This window comes from Coenobita brevimanus, chromosome 95, assembly GCF_032717465.1.
Source record: "Coenobita brevimanus isolate Jiangsu-jjx chromosome 95, ASM3271746v2, whole genome shotgun sequence".
Taxonomy (NCBI): Eukaryota; Metazoa; Arthropoda; class Malacostraca; order Decapoda; family Coenobitidae; genus Coenobita; species Coenobita brevimanus.
In genome coordinates this window covers 11904354-11925313 of record NC_137048.1, presented here as the reverse complement: position 1 = coordinate 11925313, position 20960 = coordinate 11904354, and positions in this window count along the sequence as shown.

Below are 20960 nucleotides of genomic sequence, written 5' to 3'. Positions count from 1 at the left end.
TCTCCTGATTTCCCTCAGAGAGGCTGCAGGCTGTCTCCTTCAGGAGAGTTGAGCGGCTACAGACTGTCTCCTTCAGGAGGGTTGAGTGGCTACAGGCCGTCTCGGGAAGGGCACCTTCAGAGCGGCTACTGGCCGTCTCCCAGTGTTGCCAGGTCGGTGGGTGCTGTTGGCGCCCAATCCATCCCGAAAACGCGCCCAAAAAGCACAGACAGCAAAATGACACACACACACACACACACACACACACACACACACACACACACACACTTCTCCACCAGTCTTGGGAGTGGTGAGAGCCAATTATAGTAATTCTTCTCTATTATTAACCCGTAGAGGTGTGTGTGTGTGTGTGTGTGTGGTAGTAATAGTAGTAATAGTGGTAGGTGGCGGTCAGAAAGTCAGACCAATGAGGAGTGGGGTCAGGTGAGAGAGGGTCAGGCGGCCTCGCCTGTGTAACATTTACAAGGAGGTGGCAATAGCTTTTTGAGGAAGGGTAGGAGGATAATAGGATGAGTGGACACCATTTAATCTGGATGAGAGAGAGAGAGAGAGAGAGAGAGAGAGAGAGAGAGAGAGAGAGAGAAGGATAGTACAGAAGGCATGGAGTGGTAGATGGGGTAGAGGGAGAGAGCTTTGCGTTGTCAGTAATTATGGGTTCAGGGTTGGGTTGGACAGGCTTGGTAAAGAGTGTAGGGGAGGAACAAGGTGGTCATTATGACCGGTGCTAACTGTACTGCACATCAGTGATGGACATTAGCACTGTGGTAGCAGCATATAGGAATGGATATAAATTCGTTCGAAAATGCTAACAGGAATGACAAAAATGAGACATGATATTCGGAACCGTCCATATGAAGACTGACTAATAAGACCAACTTTGGACTCACTAGAAAGGCGTAGCCTTGAGCAATTAGGAATTAGGATTAAAACAAAAGGCACACACACACACACACACACACACACACACACACACACACACACACACACACACACACACTTGGGGTCATGGAAACGCAGGTCAGGTAGAGATGCTAATTACAGAAGCTGGGGCTTCACAATGCGTTTGGGGAGTGGCAGGGAAAGGATTACTGAGTCATACGAGTATTAGTACATCATGCATACGCCTCCCTATTCAGTCCCCTATCCCTGAGGTCACACTCTATGACCTCATCCCAGGTCTTTTTTGGTCTGCCTCTCGTAACCCTACACCCAACGTTAACAGGGTGACATGGAGGCAACTCGTTTATAGCCATCCATTCTCGGACTAAGGCGTCTGGATCTTGTTAGATAGAAAAACAGATAGAAAGGCAGATAGATAAATGATTTCCTTAAAGTAGAACTAGTAAGTGCACAAGGAATTTGACAGCTTGAACGATGAGTGAATTGAAGCAGCAGCAGCAGCATTAGTAGTGGTGGTAGTACTTGCAAACCGAGGCTCATCTGAACGTGAATCCAATGGGCTGCAGGGAGAGATGTCCTGGAATTATCCACCTTCCTTTCGGGGGATAGGAAGGGAACTGAGACGCGTTTGTATCCTATAGTCAACAACTTCACCACCAGGTCATATCGGTGCCACCACGTGAAGGCACCTCCAGCATCACCTGCAGAAATAGAATCAGCGTATACATGTGACGAGAATGATATCCGTTTGGCAAAACATCGAGAGTAGACACGGAGTTTGAAGGCTTGGAGTGAGGAATAAATGTATGCATGATCTAATTCACAGGGCTTTTTAATAACAGCTCTCCCATCACTGTTTTCTTTTTCCGATTTCTGAATCCTGCCCACACCTATTTCTTAGTGGAAAAAGAAATGGTGGTGGAGATAATGCTGCTGCTGCTGATGATGATGATGACCAAATTTGTGGGTGTTAGTGAGATCCACAGTTTCTCTGTCCTGTTTTCAGAGCTTGTCCGCCCAGTTCATATGTGAGAAGTAAATGATGATGATGATGATGAGGAGGAGGAGGAAGCAGGATTGTAATGATGATGACGATGATGATTATGATGATGATGATACTAAGTTATGATAATAATGAAATAAGGTAAAGATGTGTGATGAAAATGTGTGTTGACAGATGAGCTATTGCTGGTGGTGGTGACGGGTGTGGTGAAGCTGGCATTGGTGATGAGTTTGCAGATCCTGTACTTGGTGGTGTCCGAACTCTTACCAACTCCTATCAGGTCATCCGGCTTTGGTATCATCTGTACCATCGGTTTCACCAGCATGATCATCTCGCCATTCCTCATTAATGTATGTATAATAAATGGGGTGGTTATTATACAGGGTGATCCATATATAGCACTTTTCAATATCTTGTGTTGAAAGGACGGCTCAGTTTGCTGCCAGTGCCCATTAGGTCATCCAGTTTCGGCCCGAACTGCACCTTCTGTTCGTCTCGCCCCTCCTTACTAATGTTCACTCATTCGTTCACATGACATGCGTCAGTCTAGGTTACCTATTGGTGGCTTTACATTCAGTTCGATCTATAGCAGCCTCTGTATTCTGTCCCTTATCCCTGAGGTCATTTTTCTGTGACCTCATCCCAAGTTTATTTCAGTCTGCCCCTCACAACTCCACCTTCAGCGTCTATACCTCTCACCCTCCATACCCAGTTACCATCCTCTCCATCCTCTCCACACGCCCAAACCATCTCAGTTTAACCCTTCTCGTCACAACAGTAATACACTGAAGTCCCATCCTACCTCTCAACTCTTCATTCACAATCCTAACCTCACCTTCCCCCCCCCCCCGCCTGTCATTCAAGGACGCACTGCACATCAATCTCATCAGTATCTTTTCTGTAGGTTTGAGCCTACGAATATTCTCCTTCACAGCCCAAGTCTCACTAGTGTACAGCATTACATTACTAACCCATGCTGCATATAAGGACCCCTCTGCACGGAGGGAGAGCCCTCTCAATGTCAGGAGGGGCAACAGTTCTTTGAATTTCTACCAGCCACTCTTGCTTCTGAGCTAGCTCCAGCCCCACCTCCAGCACATATCAAATCCTCCAATTAACAGGTCTCCTCCACACACTCAGGAGACTCTGCATCAAGATTAATACTTTCTCGCCTCTCTCCTTCTGTATGCATTCTTTAACGCACTGCACACACAAAATCAGCATCATTTTGCTGCCTACCTCTGTTACCACTACATTTCATTTGTAACCTATCTATTCTATCTATTGCCAGACACCATAATCCCGTAAGGGGTGGCCATTTGACTCTGAGTTATTTTTTTTTTTTACAGGGAGGGGCACTAACCCTCCACCAACCCACTTGTTAACACGTAGGGAGCACGTATGGTTTGGTTATATGGTTACCACCCAGCGTTGTAAATGGTTTCTTGGCTTACAGGAAACCATTTCATTTGTAACCAGTCACAAATACTGCACAAGATGGAGTTACTTCTCACACCTTTGTGGCAGATTGCACATGGCCACACCCTTTCAGCTTTGACAGTACCGCCACCAGCCCTAGATATCATAACTTTTGTTGTATCCCCATTTACTCTCAAACCCATGTGTCCCATTCCATCTCTCCTCATCCTAAATCTATCCTCCACCATCCTCTCATTCTCTGCGATCAGCACGAAATCATTAGCATACAGTGCCTCCCATGAAAGTTTAGTTCTGAAATCATGTGATAGAGGTTCAAGAACCATAAAATATAATAAGGGACTTAAAATTAACTCCTGATGCACACCTTCATTCACGGAAAATTCATCATTCATACCTCCATTCACTCTCACTCGAGTCCAAACATCCTTAACCCGCAGCGTCCCGTTGACGTACTTCCACGTCCTCACGTTATGTCACAGCCAATCCTGTCGACGTACTTCAACGTCCTGCAATTGCAAGGTTCATAATTTCCACAATTTTCAAAATTCGCGCGAGATTTTCGATTCGCCCACGTACCCTAGCCTCCCCTACCTGCCGCCAGGCGGGCAGCGTCCTAGACCCCACGTGACCCGCACTCGCCCTTGTCTCGGTCACTCACCTGCTAGCAGTGACCCAGGTCAGACATGGCGCGGAAAGGTCTCTCAGACGAGGAAATTGCATCCGCCCTGGAAGCCTTCACTGGAGATAGTGATTCTCCACTCGACGATGATGTGGTAGATCGTGATTACGTCCAGCCAGAGGAAGAAATAAGTAGCAGTGATGAGGAGGTCCCTTCGCCTCGAAAAACGCGGTATGTGACATACCGTAAGGCAAGGGAAGGCCAGCCTGCTCCCCAACCACGTGCACGGCTATCTCTCCATCCCGAATCTGATGAGGACGATGAGGATGACGGCGGCTTAGGACGTGATATCGCCTCATGGTTGGGAAAAGAAAAAATATCACCACAAGGATCAGAAGGTGGGGCGAGAAGACATATAAGGTATGGTGAAAGTCTTTTGTCTGGGGAAGTGGAAAGTGGTGTGGTGGGATTGCTGGGTGAAAGGGAAAGTGTTGTGGCGGCAGCGCGGGGTGAAAGTGAGAGTGGTGTGGGGGTAGTGCAGGGTGAAGGGGCAAGTGGTGTGAGGGAGGCAGCACGAGCACGTGGTGCACGTAGGCCTAGGGGAGAGGAGGTGGAGCCACTCCCCAGCACGTCTTTCGCCCCAGAATATTCCCAAACTTCCTCCCCACAGCCCCAGGATGTGGGGAAAGGAAAGAAAGGGAAGGGAAAGGGTAAAGGAAAAGGGAGAGGGAAGAGAAGTGCAAGTGATGAGAGGCGCCGCTCTCCACCTCCCCAACCTCCCCCACCACCCTCACCTCCCCACCCTGACGAAGGGGACGATGGGGACGTGGCTGGAGACGGTGGTATCACGTGGAACTGGGAAGATGGGAGTAATTTTACTCCCATCATTCACCCTTTCACTGAGGAGTGGCGGTCTGGTTGCACGGCTCCAGGTGTGCATGCAGGTTCGTCTAGGGTGGATTTTTTCCACTTGTTCTTTGGGGAGGCGTTTGTGGGGCGCATAGTTGAACAGACTAATATCTTTTCACGATCACAGCGCCGTGAAAGTGAACGTTTGGGAACCACGAGCAGGCATTCCCAGCAATATGACTATCCCGTTACAATTTCAGAGATGTTCCTATTTTTGGCCCTGGTTCTCTTGATGGGTGTGGTAAGGAAAAACCAAATTCCTGCCTACTGGACAACTGACCCAATCATCCTCACACCTTTCTTTGGAAAGGTGATGAGTCGTAACCGATTTCAGTATATTCTCGGCCGCCTCCACTTTTTTGATGCAGAAGATCCAGCCAATGCAAATAACACAGATAAAATGAGGAGAATTAGGCTGGTATTTGATCATTTACGGGAAATGTTCCGCTCCTCATTTTATCCCTACAGAGACCTCGTCATAGACAAGAGTCTTGTGTTGTGGAGAGGCAATATTTCCTTTAGGCAGTACATACCCAGCAAGAGACACCGTTTCGGGTTCAAGATCTTTGTTATGTGTGACTGTAAGACTGGTTATGTGCAAGACATAGTCTTGTACACGGGCGCACAGACAGATATAACAGAAGATCGGAGTATAGGACTCTCTGGGGCCGTGGTGAAGACAATGATAGAAGAGTACCTTCATCGTGGTCATGTGTTGTACCTGGACAACTGGTACACTAGCCCTCTTCTCGCTAGGTTCCTCCACCAACACGACACCGGAGTCTGTGGTACAGTCAAGAGAAACCGTCACCATATGGTCAAGATAGGGAGGAAACTTGACAAGAACGAGGTGGTTTTCTTCCAGGCCAATAACATCCTTGCCACCCTGTGGAACCACAACAGGGAAATTTGCCTCCTGTCAACTGTTCACAGCCCCCTGATGCACTGCACAGACTCCGTTGATCACCGTAGCGAGAGGAGGCGCAACGTCTGGAAACCTGAGTCTGTACTGGACTATAATCTGAACATGAGGCAAGTTGATCAGTCAGACTCGATGATTTCAAGTGTTGACTGTGCCAGGACCACACGATGAAGTGGTACAAGAAACTCTTTTTCCACTTGCTCGACATCACGGTCCTGAACGCCCACTACCTGCACGCAATGACCACCGCAGTATCAGAGACCTTTGAGGGGTTTGTGAGGGAGCTGGCACGTGAAATAATCGCCAAGCATGCCCAGGACAGACCCACACACCGCACCCGCACCCCTATGGCTGCCCAGACTCCCCTACGTCTTGCAGGACGCAACTATCCCAGCGCAATCCCTTCCGACCCAAATCGTTGTAAACCCCAGCGTCGCTGCCATGTATGTAAGCACTCGACAGTCAGAAAATCCACTCAGAGAAAAGACACAAGGTACGAGTGTGTTGAGTGCAATGTTGCATTGTGCCTTCAGCCTTGTTTCAAAGAGTATCATAATTTCCTACACTACTGAAACTGTGTGGGAAGGCGAAATGACGCTCATTATAATGGTAAGGCCAGTCAGTAGGTGCTAAGTCAAATATAAAGTTGAAACGGGTGTTATGTTTTCAGGAAAGTAATGTATAAGTTGGGAATTAGTGTAAGTTGAAAGAATTGATATCAAAACTACACCCACTGTGTAAATCTGCGAAAATATGACGCTCAGTATAACACTCTGGTCAGTAAATATGTGATAGCAAGAATATAAAGTGGAAACGGGTGTAATGTTAGCATGAATAAAATGTATAAGTTGAACAATAGTGTAAGTTGTAATAATTGATGTCACGAGTACACCCACATTCTGGTCAGTAAGTATGTGATAGGAATTATATTAAGTGGAATTTGTTGTAATGTTAGTAGTAAGGTATTTTATAAGTTGAATACTAGTGTAAGATGAAACAAATGATATCGCGATAACAATCCCTGTGTAAGTACGTGCTAATATGACGCTCAGTTCCATCGTAAGTTCTGAAATTATGTGATATCAATTATATCAAGTGTAAACATGTGCAATGTTAGTGGAGAATTATTATATAAGTACAAAAATAGGTTGTAAGTTGAAATAGTTGTCACAGCGACTTCACCGTGTGTGTTATTATGTGCTATTATTACGCTATATATTTACGTAAGGCCTGAAATTATCTCAAAACAGTTCTATAAAGTTGAAAAGTGTATAATAATATTAGAAAAGTATTATGTAAGTAGAAAAAACACAATACGAGTTGAAACAACAGTCACAGCGAGTTCACTCACTACGTAAATAAGCGCTAACATTACGCTAAATGTTATCAAAAGGCCTGTGAATACGTAAAAACAGTTCAATAAAATGTAAAATGGTATAATGTTATTGTAGAAGTATTATGTAAGTAAAAAAAATTATATGTATCATGATTTTCGAATGTTAGCGATTCATCGTGACCAAGTTGCCCGATTTTGCTCGTTTTGCACGATGATACAATGCTTATTTCTGCTCTATTTTTGTATAAAATCCAATATACTCTTTTATCACATGTTTTTATGTTTGTAATAAATACATATCTACTTACTTTCATTGGTTTCCCAGACTTATAATACCATAGAAAACGTTAGAGGCTCAGACCGCCTACGGAGAACACGGGGCCAGGTGGGACCAAGGCATACCTGTTTAGGGCAATTATGGACCCCGGGGAACAATTTCTTTGTCACTGACCATTGTTTCTGACCAAAAGCGAAAGTTTTAGCAAAAAAAAAATGGTCGAAAAATGGTCGAGATTGGGGGGTACCAGTGGTCAAAAAGAGGTCGGGAAGGGGCGGGTTAACCACGCTGACCAACCATTCATCAATTCCAGGCTTTCTCAATGCCCTCTTCACCACCTTAAAAAATCTATCAGAGACTATCTCCAAATCAACAACAACAACAACAAAAAAGTAAAATTCTCTCTTCTATACGTTATTCCTGAAGCCGTCAGACAATAAGTATTGCATGAGTGGTCCCTGTGCCTTTCATTGACCCAAACTGTATCTCATCAAGATTAACTCATTCCATTATCACACCTTCTAGAACTCTCCATTACCTTTATTATCGGGTCCTAAAGTTTTGTGCTTCTATAATTTCCTCTTTCCATGGCATCATCCTTCTTCTTATACACCTTTACAGTCACTCTTCACCCAGTCATTGGGAACAACACACTCATACATATTCGATTTATCAAATCAGTAACTAAACCAACTCCAGTATCTCCAAAGCCCTTCAACATTTCAGTAGTCAACCTAGACACACCTGCCGCCTTCCCCAGCTGCACCCCGCTGATTGCTCCGCCCACGGCACCAACATCAACCAAAAACCAACGGCCAAACACTGGATCCGCTGACTCCAAACCTTCCCCATTCCAGTCAAACTCCTCATTCAGCAACCAGTTGTAATGATCTCTCCAAGCAACCTTAATATCCATACTGTCCGCCACTACCCTTCCTTCATCATCCTTTGATATTTGTTTCCCTCGTCATCTGTTTAGCCATCTTAAATACTACATTCTTCCTTTCAGCAATATTCACGCCATCCAGTAAAAGTGAATGGAACTATGTTATAATGTACAAGGTGGGAATACGCTATGACGTATGTGCTACGGTTCGAGTCCCAGTGGCTGCCAGAGATTTTTCTGTCATGTAAAAGCTACTAAGGACAGATTGGTCTCCTACCCTTAAATGTTCTGGACTACAATATCCTAGCCTCGGGCCCCTACGCTCCGAAGGTGGCAAAATGGGACTGACAGTGAATTTACTTTAGTTTCCTATACACAGGATGGTCCGCATATTGTGGTCTCCAGTGTTGTGTTTTGCAGGGATGGCTTAGTGTGCATGTGTGAGGAGCGAGGACATTGTGGCAGCTTCATGACTTTAACCCCTTAACCGCGGGGCGTCACTTTCGTGACGCTCGGCTACAATGGATCATACCGCGGGGCGTCACTTTTGTGATTCTGTGTTATTTTGAATTATCCCGGGCTCTCAAGTGGTGGCTTGTATCATATATCAGTACTGCCAATGTCCAACACTAGTCAGCACTCCAAATCTCATCTGTACTCCCATCCATTGTTGACATTTTAGCTATTTTAACCCCTTCCTGACTCCCCTCCCTACCTGCCCTCCATTACTCTCTCCTCTCACCTCCCACGCCGCGCTGCGCTACGGAAATTTCCCCCTTCTCTTTCCACAGATTTCATCCATTGAAATAAGCCCTATGCCCTATATTTTTACCCAATAATATTTACCAAAAAAAAAGGTAAGTGATAGTGTTATACTCCAGAAATTGCCTAATTATCACCTGACAACACCTCACGTGCATTCATTCGCTGCATTACCACGGTAATTTCCCCTTTGATTTATGCCTTGTAATCGATGTCTGTAATAAAAATATATATCAGAAAGGAAGGGAGAATCCTAATTGACATTTACAGTCACCTGGAACTACCTATTTCTATATTTATTGCCGAGATTTTCTACCTATAAAAAATTAGCATGTAAGTTAGCAGCAGTAAGCCTAAAGTGTCATTGTCAACCCTTCCCTTCTCAGATAATTTACCCCCTTCTTGACTCCCCTCCCTACTTGCCCTCCATTACCCTCTCCTCTCACCTCTCATGCCGCACTGCGCTATGGAAATTTCCCTCTTCTTTTTCCACAGATTTCATCCATTGAAATAAGCCCTATGCCCAATATTTTTACCCAATAATATATACCAATAAAAAAAACAGGTAAGTGATAGTGTTATACTCCTGAAATTGCCCAATTATCACCTGACAAAACCTCACGTGCATTCATTCGCTACATTACCACGGTAATTTCCCCTTTGATTTATGCCTTGTAATCGATGTCTGTAATAAAAATATATATCAGAAAGGAAGGGAGAATCCTAATTGACATTTACATTCACCTGGAAGTACCTATTTCTTTATTTATTGCCGAGATTTTCTACCTATAAAAAATTAGCCTGTAAGTTAGCAGCAGTCAGCCTAAAGTGTCATTGTCAACCCTTCCCTTCTCAGATAAGCCGCGGCATTTAGTTCCTTGTCCTCCACTGCAGAGACAACATGTCGCACTCGCGCCCCGCCATTCCTGCCGCTTCTGCGCCCATTGCAAAGGGCCCCGTGACCTCTACCCCCAAGAAAAGTGTTGAGGCAAGCAGGAAAGGCCTCAGTGACTCTGCAGTGGCACGAGAACTTGCTGAATTGTCGATGATAATAATGGACAGCGATTTTGATGATTCCGGTGAATCGTGTGATGAGCCGGGTGAACTTATCGTGCCAGAAACAGTGACAACAAGTGCTCCTACCAGTGAATCTGTGTGTAGCTCCAAGGGAAAGGAGCCTTTAGTGCAGGAAGGAAAAGAATTTGGGAAGGGAGTGAAAAGGCGGCGTGTTAGCCCCAGAACAATGCCCCCACGTGACCCAGCCCGCCATGAGTCACGAGATCATTCACCTCCCCGTTCCCCAAGCCCCGCTTTACTCATCTCGTCATCATCATCGGCTGAGTTATCTCCGGAGTCTTCGTCGTCGGAGTCACCACCAGCATCAACAGTGAAGGCCGGCCGTAGAGGTAGAGGTAGATCTAAGAGAGTGAGAAGTAGTGTAGCTAGTAGGGTAAGGGCTGCTAGTGCTGTACGGCAACCTAGGGTCAGTGCGAGTGACCTTGACCGTGATAAGCCTCCCTCTCAGCCAACCTCCACCACCACCACCACCACCATCCCTCCACCGCCACGCCAGGGAATCCTGGACGCCTTTGCGTGGACGGAAGGGTCAGATTTTGTCCCCGAAAACCTGGTTTTCGATGAGAGCTCGTCAGGAGTTCAGCCTGCCTTCACTATGGACGAAAATGCTGAGTGTGTCGACTACCTTTTGGCCTTCCTAGATGATGAAGTCATGCAGCACATATGTGATGAGACTAACAGGTTCGAATCACAACGTGCTGCTAGTGGTACAGGTGCAGCCAAGATGCAACAGTGGACCATGCTGGGAGTGCAGGAGCTGTATGTGTTCTTTGCCCTCATGCTTCTTATGCCACACTCCAAGAAGCATGAGTTGGAAGAATACTGGTCCATGGACCCCTTACTACCCTCACCGACCTTCAACAAGTACATGGCCAGAGATCGCTTCCGGAACATCATGGGAAACCTGCACTTTGCCGATAATGATGTACCTTCCCAAACCGACCCACTCTGGAAGATCCGGGAGATTCTGAACAGAATGAAGGATAAGTTCATGTCATTCTTCCACCCATTTCAGAAGGTTGTCATTGATGAGTCCTTGGTTCTGTTCAGAGGACGTCTTCGGTTTGTCCAGTACATTCCAAGCAAATGCCATCGCTTTGGAATTAAGTTCTTTGTACTGTGCGACTGTAAGACGGGGTACATCCTTGACTTCGTCATCTATTCAGCCAGCACTGTCGATCTCGATAAAACACACCCCCTTGGCTTCTCAGGCTGTGTAGTGAAAGTGCTCCTAGAAAAGTATTTTGGTGGGAATCATATGCTGTATACAGACAACTACTATACAGCACCGAAACTTGCCAAATACCTTTCTGAGCACGGGATTGGCTCCTGCGGCACTGTCAAAAGTAATCGTGCCAACTTCCCCAAATTCCCAGAGGCAGGAAACTCGCAGCGAGGAGACGTGCACCTACGCAAGTCTGAGAAGATGCTGGCAATACGGTGGCATGACAAGAGAGTCGTGCACATGCTCACCACCGTACATAAGGGGGAGATGAGAGACAGTGGGAAGGTCGACCGTAGGACAGGCGAACCTGTGATGAAACCTGATGCTGTGTTGGACTATAATATAAACATGCGGCTGGTGGACAAGTCCGACATGATGATTGGTGAGATCGACTGCCTCAGGAAGAATACTAGGTGGTACAGGAAAGTTTTTCTGCATCTCATAGATATGACGATGCTGAACACCTTCATCCTGTACAAGATGAAGGTAAAGCCACCCAAGTCCTTCTCCCTGAGGTTGTTCGCCAGGACTTGTGTCCAGCAGCTGCTGGAAAAATATGGTAAGGTGCAAGCAGCAACTCCAAGGCGCCATCCAGTTACACTTCCCGACCGACTTGAGCAGAGGGCGTATATGGATCGGCACAGACTTGAGCTAATGCCTGCCACAGGGAAAAGGAAGGCTGCAATTCGCAGGTGTCAGGTATGTGCGCATACCACACGCTGCACACCTGAGCATAAACGCACCTCTTGGCAGTGCGCTGAATGCCAGGTTCCCCTCTGTGTAACCTGCTTCTTCGATTATCACAGCCAGAAGCAGTTCTAACAGTGCAAGTGTGGAAGCAGAATTATTTGGAAATAATGTGTAAATAATGTGTAAATAATGTGTAAATAGCAGGTGAAAGCAATGGATGTTCAGTTCATATGATTGAACAGTGTACTATAGTTTCATCTTACTGAAAGTGACAGTGAATAACATATTGTAAGTAAAATAGAAGGGTAAATATTGAAAATAGAATAGAAAATGCAAATAGTAATGTAAGTAATTAGTAATATAAGAATATGAGTACAAATAATTTATGTTATAACAGTGAGAGTGAATCCGTGGCTCTCTACGTATTTTACTGACTGAAAAATAGAATGACTTCAGTGACAATAAAATAATACGACTGAATGAAACTTATGGAGAAAGACTCCAGATATATATAAGTGTGATATAGTAATAGAAATATAAAGTGTGAGGGGTTTTATGAATAATAAATGACAGAGTGCCTAGAGCGAACTAGCGCAAGTGCGGCGATCAGACGCGCTCGTAATTTCCATTGCTTTCACACTGTTTTTTTTTTTAGTATGGATCCCAAACTACTTGAAAATGGTAGAATAGTGTTTATAGTGTTTGTATCTGGCTGTGGTAATCATATAACGGGTTGTCGGGAAGTGTAAAGTGGAGACTTAGTTACCCTACTTCAGAGGTCTCCACAAGTCCTACGGAAACTGACGAAGGCTCAACAATCATTCCAGGAGAAAGCTGAAGGTATGTGCTATAAGCATATTTAATTTTATTATTCTAGGACTAATAACTGATTTTTAGCAAATATTTTTTGAGAGTCTGTCGGAGCCCAAATAACCCCGCGGGACACGCAAGTAATTGGTAAAGAAGCCCGCGGTGTAGGGGTTAATGATCAACCATGCAGTCAATGGAAGTAAAAGAATGAAGCATGGAAAGGGTTATGGAAACTAGATAATGATGCAGGCTAGGCACTGATAACGCTGACTGAACCGTTTGTGCAACTTTCAAGATGCTTAACGTACAAATCGGTCTGTACTACGCACCTCTTTCTCATATGTTGCACGAACGGCTAAATCATCTTACATCATTTTCTGCATTTTATAACGTTTTATATTTTATAAAGAGTCTTTTTTTAAAGTGTTAATTCTGAATGCATGATTAATAGTTTTGTGAAGCAACATTTTTTCCTCTCCTCAAACCAGCTGATTAAACCGTGCCCTCAGAATATAAGATTGCAGAGTGTAATACTCGTATACAGATCATCCTACAGATAAACTGATAGACAGATGGATAAGATGGAGGAGAGGTTTAGTCAACAGAGTACAGAAGGTAAAAGAGAATACAGTGATAGAGTTTAACTGTACGGTGAAGGCTACGTGATGTAGTAGTAGCAGTACCAGCAGTAGTAGAAGTAGCAGTAGTAGTTTTGTTGTTATTGTAGCAGCAGCAGCGTTATTAATAGTTGTTGCCCTAGATTCTTTTGAAATGCCAACCAAGTGGACTGCCAGCTGAAGCGGTCCTCCTGCAGTCCACCATCCTCTTTTGTGGAGATAGGGAGGGAACTGAGGGACGTCTACGGTACATAACGGGACAGTGGAGCCACCCAGTTATATTGTTGCCACCACTTGAAGCTTGCTCTCTCCAGCACCATGTGATAATGTCAGTGTAGCATTTGAAAACCAATTTTCTTGCTAATTTTCGCAAGATATTTAACGCTCACAGGGATAACTCGGCTGTCAATCCTCCACCCTCACCACAACCAAAAAAAAAAAAAAAAAAAAAAAACCTCTAGGGCCTTATGCTTCATGGCTTTGAGCATATAGCACTTCGTAACAGCTTAACTTTACTTTCTCATTTGTCGCTGATGCAAACTGGCGGTATGAAAATGATATAACATGCAGGAAAATATGAAAATGCAGTACGAAAAAAAAAGGAAATAAGAAAAGGAAAAAAAGCAAAGGAAGAGATGGTAGGCAATCTCTCTGAGTCAAGAGAATAGGATCCATGAAAGCACCCTTATCTGTTGTGTTTGAGGGACATTTCTTTTTCCTTTTTTTTTTAAATATATAACCAACCTGCTCCTCTACCCGGCCATACAAACGTCCCCCAACTCTGTCCCTGTCCCTGAAAGAAGAAGGCTGGACTACGGGCTCATGTGTCAGCTGAACCTATAGGGCTACAAATAATACTGCCTTTTGTACTGTTCCATGCAGTAATCCCGCTTGACATCTGCTGACCTTTCCCATAAATATCGGAGAAGCACAGTCCACATTTTTTTCCTCTCTCCACCATTCGCCTTTACACCATCACTCGCATTTTCTCCTCCCCCTCCTTCCGTCCGTCGTTTCTGTCCCATAAAAGTGAAGTAGAGGTGGAGCGAGATTTACACACTCAACTGCACCTTTGGTGGTCATGGATTTATTGACAGGCGGTGGTATTATATGAATGAAAAACCTCCAGTTGTCAGGATCTCCTTAGTGGCGTTTCATTTTTTTCTATAATATCGATACCAGAGATGTAGCCCAGTTACCTGCCCATAAATGCTTATAACTAAAATAGCCTTGCCTCTGGATCCCTACGCCTTGCAGTGGATTACATGGTATTGAACAAGATGGGAGATATTATAGACTCTGATCACATGATGATTTTCACTAATAACGTAGGTGATGATGATGATGATGATGAAATGATGATGATAATGAAGGTGATCTTGATGATAATTATGATGATAATGCGGATATATTCCTTCAGCCTGACCTTGGTGTTGGGTTCCGGTACTGGGCGATGCTGGGCTGCCTGTTGGTGTGGTTGGTGGCGGTGCTGGCCATCCCTGAGACCGTGGCGCTGCCTCTGCCTCAGGACTTCTTGGAGGCCGAGCAGCTGGGTTGTGGCCGACCCCTCACCGCCTGGATACACCACTGGAACCACCACAAATACAGCATTAATACACAGCCCACAGTTACGCCTTCGTCCTGGCCACATGATCCTGAGAAACAAGCTGCCCAATCTTTGAATCCTTCCTCCACAGTAGCAGTTGCTTAGAAAATGATACGCTGTGTTGCTGAACCTTTTAAACGTTACCCCCATTATCATCTTTCCTCCTATTCTTCGTCTTTGTTCAGTGACTTTCCCGCCTTGATTTCTGCCTCCTCCTATAGTCTGCCCTTCGTATCTCCTTTGTTTTCTCTTCTTCCCTCAGGTACTCTTCGCTTCCTTGTTTTTGAACACATGTCCTGTCACTCTTCTGCCACACATATCTTTACTGGTGGTTCTAAGTTTTGCCCTGATGTTGGGTTTGCTGGTATGTTCCCGGACTTCGCCTTCCAAAGTAATCTTTTTCCCGCTGCTGGTATTCTCACTGCAGAATTTAATGTTCATCTTTCGCTTTGAAGTCTCCTCATATATTCTCTTCCTCAACCTTTGTTATCTTCTCTGTTTCATTTAGTGTGTTCACCTCCTTACACACCTCGTCTCACTCTCATCCTCTGCTCATCCAAATTCAAGCGTGGCTGTTCCGTTTTTCTATTCAGAAAAAGTCAGTCTGCCTCTGCTGTCTCAAAAGCCATATCAGGATTATTGGTAATGAACAAGCTGACTCACTGGCACATTCTGCTACTCTCTCTCGGTCCTCTCTCCACCCTGTTCCTGCTCTTAGTTGTTTTCCTGTTCTATCCCCTCTTTTCCGTGAACATTGGCAATCCTCATGGGACCTGCACACCTCAACACCCCAGTCGTCTTCGCTTGGGCCATACCCACCTCACTCACTGTCAATTTACGAGCCGTGACCCTCAGCCACTCTGTTTTTACTGTGACTTCCCCATGACTATCCGTCACCTTTTTCTTGATTGCTCGCCTACACTCCAACACTGTCTCTCAGCTTTTCCTTTCCTCTCCTCACTAAGACGGCCCGCACTGTTTAGTGATTTCCTAGGTGGCTCTCCCACTTTATATTTCCTGTATTATCACATTTCTTACTTCTCCTCACATCTTGCATTCAATTTAATTTCCCCCCCACTCTCTTGTACCTTCGTGTCATATAGCTATTTTATGGCTTGGTGCTGGTTCTTCAGTATTCTTTCCTTAACCGCTGCTATAGTTCTTCATTTTTCTTTCCTTCATACCTCATGGAATTTTGTATTAAAAACATCGTCATAGTAAGGAATGCCCCTATAGAGCGGGACAACAATTATTAATATGAAGCTAGTAAGTGGTAGGTGGGGGCGCTCACCATCCACTCACTCGATATATTGCTGCTCTCGGGTGTCTGCCCTTTCCTCTCTTCCATCCTTCTTTCCTTCCCTCCTCTTCTGTCTTTCTATCCTTCATTCTTTCCTTGTCCTTCTGCCTACGGGTGACTTTACACTTCCTCTTCTGTCTTTCTTTCCTTCATTCTTTCCTTTTCCTTCTGCCTGTGGGTGACTCTACACTGAGTGACAAGCCAAATGGTTTCCTGTACACCAGGAAACCATTTACTACGCTGGGTGGTAACCATATAACCAAATTTTGGCACTTGGTGGTTTAGTGGGTAATTATTACGCTCCAGTCGGATTGAGCCGGTGAAGGTTTATATCCAAGGGATGGTTGGGTTGATTTTTTTTTTTTTTTTTTATGTGTCCGACTCTGGGCATAGGCTTCACAGCCTGCTATCAAGGCCCAGCAGTCCTCCTACATACCATACACCTCTACATGTCACCACTTCGGCGCTAACACCCACCGTCCATATTGATTACATGCTAGGGCTGTCTCATACAGGACTGGTGTATTGGTATTAGCGGGGGTATTTTTACGACATGTCGGCGGGTCTTCTGGTAGATCAGTAAAGCCTGATTTAATGAAATTCAAATCCTTAAACTGTTCCCTGCCCCAGCCGGGATTCGAACCTGGGTCCGGTAGGACTGCAGGCCACCTATCTACCGATTGAGCCACCGCCTCCCCTCATGTATTGCCACTCAGGGATGAGTGAGGCTGGTCACTCTCATCTTAAATGTCGAGACCAACTGCCTAGCCCCGGGCTCCTACGCTCCTCTTGGGGCAATGTAGGATTAGATGATGGATGGATAAAACTACATAAATCGATTGACGAAACAGGCAGCACAAACATGGGCGTCCGGAAGGGGGGTAGTTGCCCCCTCTTGAAATTCGACATCTTCAGTTCATGTTCAAGGATGATTGAGTGATTTGAGTTGATTCACGCATTCTGTCACTATGCATTTGATGTAAGTCATGTAACTCATGTAAGTATATGCCTATGCCTATTTGGAGTGTGTGTATTTTGATATAACCGCACATATATGTATAATTAATTTGCCCCCCCTTACAAAAAATCCTGTGGACGCCCCTGAGCACAAACTAAAACAAGTTTAGTCAAGAGATTAGGTTTACAAGACAGTACATTTGCTTAGATCTGCAATGGGTAAACAAATTAGATCAACAACAGGTAAATCAATATATCACCAAAGGATAAATACAAAAGATTAGATTAGTAATAGATAAACAGATGAACGATAAATATAGATATCATCAACAGCAAAGTACCTCAGTAGATAAAACAATACCTGAGATCAACAACAAAACAATAGTTCGCAAGTATAACCGACAGGTAACCAATAAATAATAGTAGTAAAAAGTAGATTTGCTCTGCAAGAAATAGCCTTGTAGAACCACTGTTTATTAAGCATCAGATCTGCAGTAGGTAAAACAATTTTTGTGTGTCTGACTCTGGGCATAGACTTAACAGCCCATTCCCGTGGCCCAGCAGTCCTATATACCCACCGTCCATACTGAACACGGGTTGAGACTGTCCCCTTCAGGATTGGTACATTGGTATTAGCGAGGGTGTTTGTATGATGTCGATGGGCCTCGTGGAAGATCTATATATTATGTTTCACCGAAATTCAAGAAATTTTCCATCATCCAGGCAGGGATCGATCTCGGGTAATTTCAGACAACAGACGACCCCTCTAACCACTGGGCCAGCACCACCTCCAAATCGGCAGTAGATAAGAGGATAGGTTACACCAGCAGTTGATAAAGATAGATCAGTAGCATAAAACAACAGAAACATAAACTACTTCACAATAAATCAGACAAATAGGATGAAACAAAACAGCTGCTCCAGCAAACAACAACCATTGATCAGGCAAACAATAAATTAGACAAAACAGACAAATCAATCAATAGACCGGGTAAACAATTAGACAATCAGGCAAACATTAGATTAAAAACAGATATGGTAAACAACTACTCTAACGACAAATATACAAAAAACTAGGTAAGGAACAGAACCAACATGCAATAAAACAAACAATCTTTGTAAACAATGAAGTAGATAAAGAAAGTCAGGTAAATAACAGCAAAGAAACAACTGATCAGACAAGCAATATATTAAACAAGATCATACACTCAATATTTAGTCGAACAACAGAATACACGAAATGATAAGATATAAGCTGTATGACAAACGACAGATCAAACCCCAACAGAAACAATAGATTAGACAACAGTAGCTCAGATAAATAACAGTCTCAACACGCAACAGATTAACTGGCCTGGAGGGATGTCAAATGTTCTAAACTGTATAATCCGTAAACCGTAATAGTGTTTTAGCCTCAGGTTAATTTGAATGTAAACCCAGCGGACTGCAGGCTGAAGTTGATCCTCTCCTACAGTTCACCATCCTCCTTTTGGGGGATAGGGAGGGAGGTGAGGAAAGTTTAGACAACCAGGCATCTCCACCACCCAGTTACAACACCACGCTGTGCTATCAGCTGATCCCAGTCCCCACCAGCCACCGCCACACCAAACCAAATACTGTACCTAAGTTTTGGTCTGTGCATTCCAATAGTGAACAATCAATAGTTTTTTAGTTCTCTGGTGACAACACAAGTGAAATATGGTGGGAAAAAATGTTCAAGATTGCCAGAAGGGGAACTGGGTAAAATAATTATATTTTAGACACTGCTAAATACAACTATGGAACGTTTCGTGCAATTCTTTTTGCATTGCTTCTAATACACTGGCCATGCAAAACAAGAGGTCAGTGCAAAACTATTGCACTTCTTATCAAAGTTAAATTGAGTAAATGATTTTACTCCTTTGCACAAATTTGAAGCAGGTCATACAGTAGCTTCCTCCTGTGTGCCGGTATCCTCAAAGTGTTGGTTATGCTTGTATTTTGCCTACTGTTCTCAGATGATTTGGAGTGCTGAATGAATTTATGTACCTACCACTTTTCTAATACAAACAGCAGTAAACTACCTGATAGTTTGGGAATAAAAACAGAGTACCTGTATTTTAATATCCTGAAAGTCCAAGAAACATCTAGTGCATTACGGAGCTGTGATGCATACCTGTTATAGTGATGTATCTAGTAGTGAAATGAACTGTCTTCTTAATTGTACTGTTCCAACCTCCGAGACGTGTGTTAACCTATATTTCACATATTTATCATACCTTGAATTAACACTGGCTATATATTTAGCTGTTACTACACTTTGGAGTAAGTGGTTCCACTCCTCTGTTACTTTAATAGTGAGCCAATTCCCTTTTAAGAGAAACACTCCTCCAATGGTCTGGTCCGACGAGCTTCGGACTGTCCTCTAAGTCCTGTAGTGTTTAAGGAGAAGAATTAGAAGGGAATATCCTCAGATCCAAGCAGTAACTTATACACTTCAATCATTTCCCCTTCTTCCTTCTTTGCCTCAGTATCCGTAACCATAATGCTGAGCATCTCTCGTAGCTTAAATCAACAATTCCAGGAACTAATTTTTATTCATTATTTATTTATTTACCTTTTTATTTATTTATTTATTTATTTATTTGCTCTTCGCTGGACCTGCTGCAACAATTGCATATTCCGGGCGAGATAGGGAGACCAAATCTGAACTCCATAATATCGTATAGGTTTAAATAAAGCATTAGATAGGGGTAACAGTATCTTTTTTATTCACATGGGTAAAGCTCCTCAAAATGATCCTCTCCATCTTTTTGGTCATTGCTGCGACAGCTGCTTCATATACGCTGGATTTCAGGTGAGTGGGTAAAATTAGCCCCAGGTCCTTTTCTGATACAGACTGTCCCAGGGGTCAACCAGTGAGTCTGTATTGTACATAAGGGTTGTGACGACCAAAGTGCATGGTCTTATACTTGTCAGCATCAAGTGACAATAACCATTTAGTGCCCCATTCACTCATTCTGTCCATATCTCACTGAAGAATCTCAATGTTAGCCTAAGATTTGACCGTTCTGCAGATCTTGATTTCATCGGCGAAAGGACTGACCTCTGATTCCAAATTACTTGGCAGGTCTTTGATGTACTGTAGATTGGTCCCAACACAAATTTCTGGGGCAGTGACCTTATTACGTACAGGTAAACAGTCTGAGGATGGCCCCATACATGGTCACTCATGAATGCACAGTCATGGTGATTGTGCAATGATTGTTTTTTGCACGAATAACGAGACTGTGCAGTTTTCAATTGTCTTGTGTGGCGTTCCTTGTAAGAATGAGTACGTTACTGAGGCCGCATGTACTCGTATTGCAATAATTCTTGCTCTAGAGACCTTACAGCCCAAGAAGAAAGGAAAGGAAGAGTGCTGATGAAGGACTGGCATATGATCAAAATTCAAACACGAACCCATTTGTAGAACAATAATATTGCACAATCATTGCCATACACCATCAGGCATGATTGTACAAGCATCATGACTGATACAATCATACCTGGCGAGAAAATATCAGGCCGTGTTGGATTTACGCAAGCCTTCAATCACACGCACACACAACGGTTCTGCCTGTGCAGTCACCATATTTGCGTATG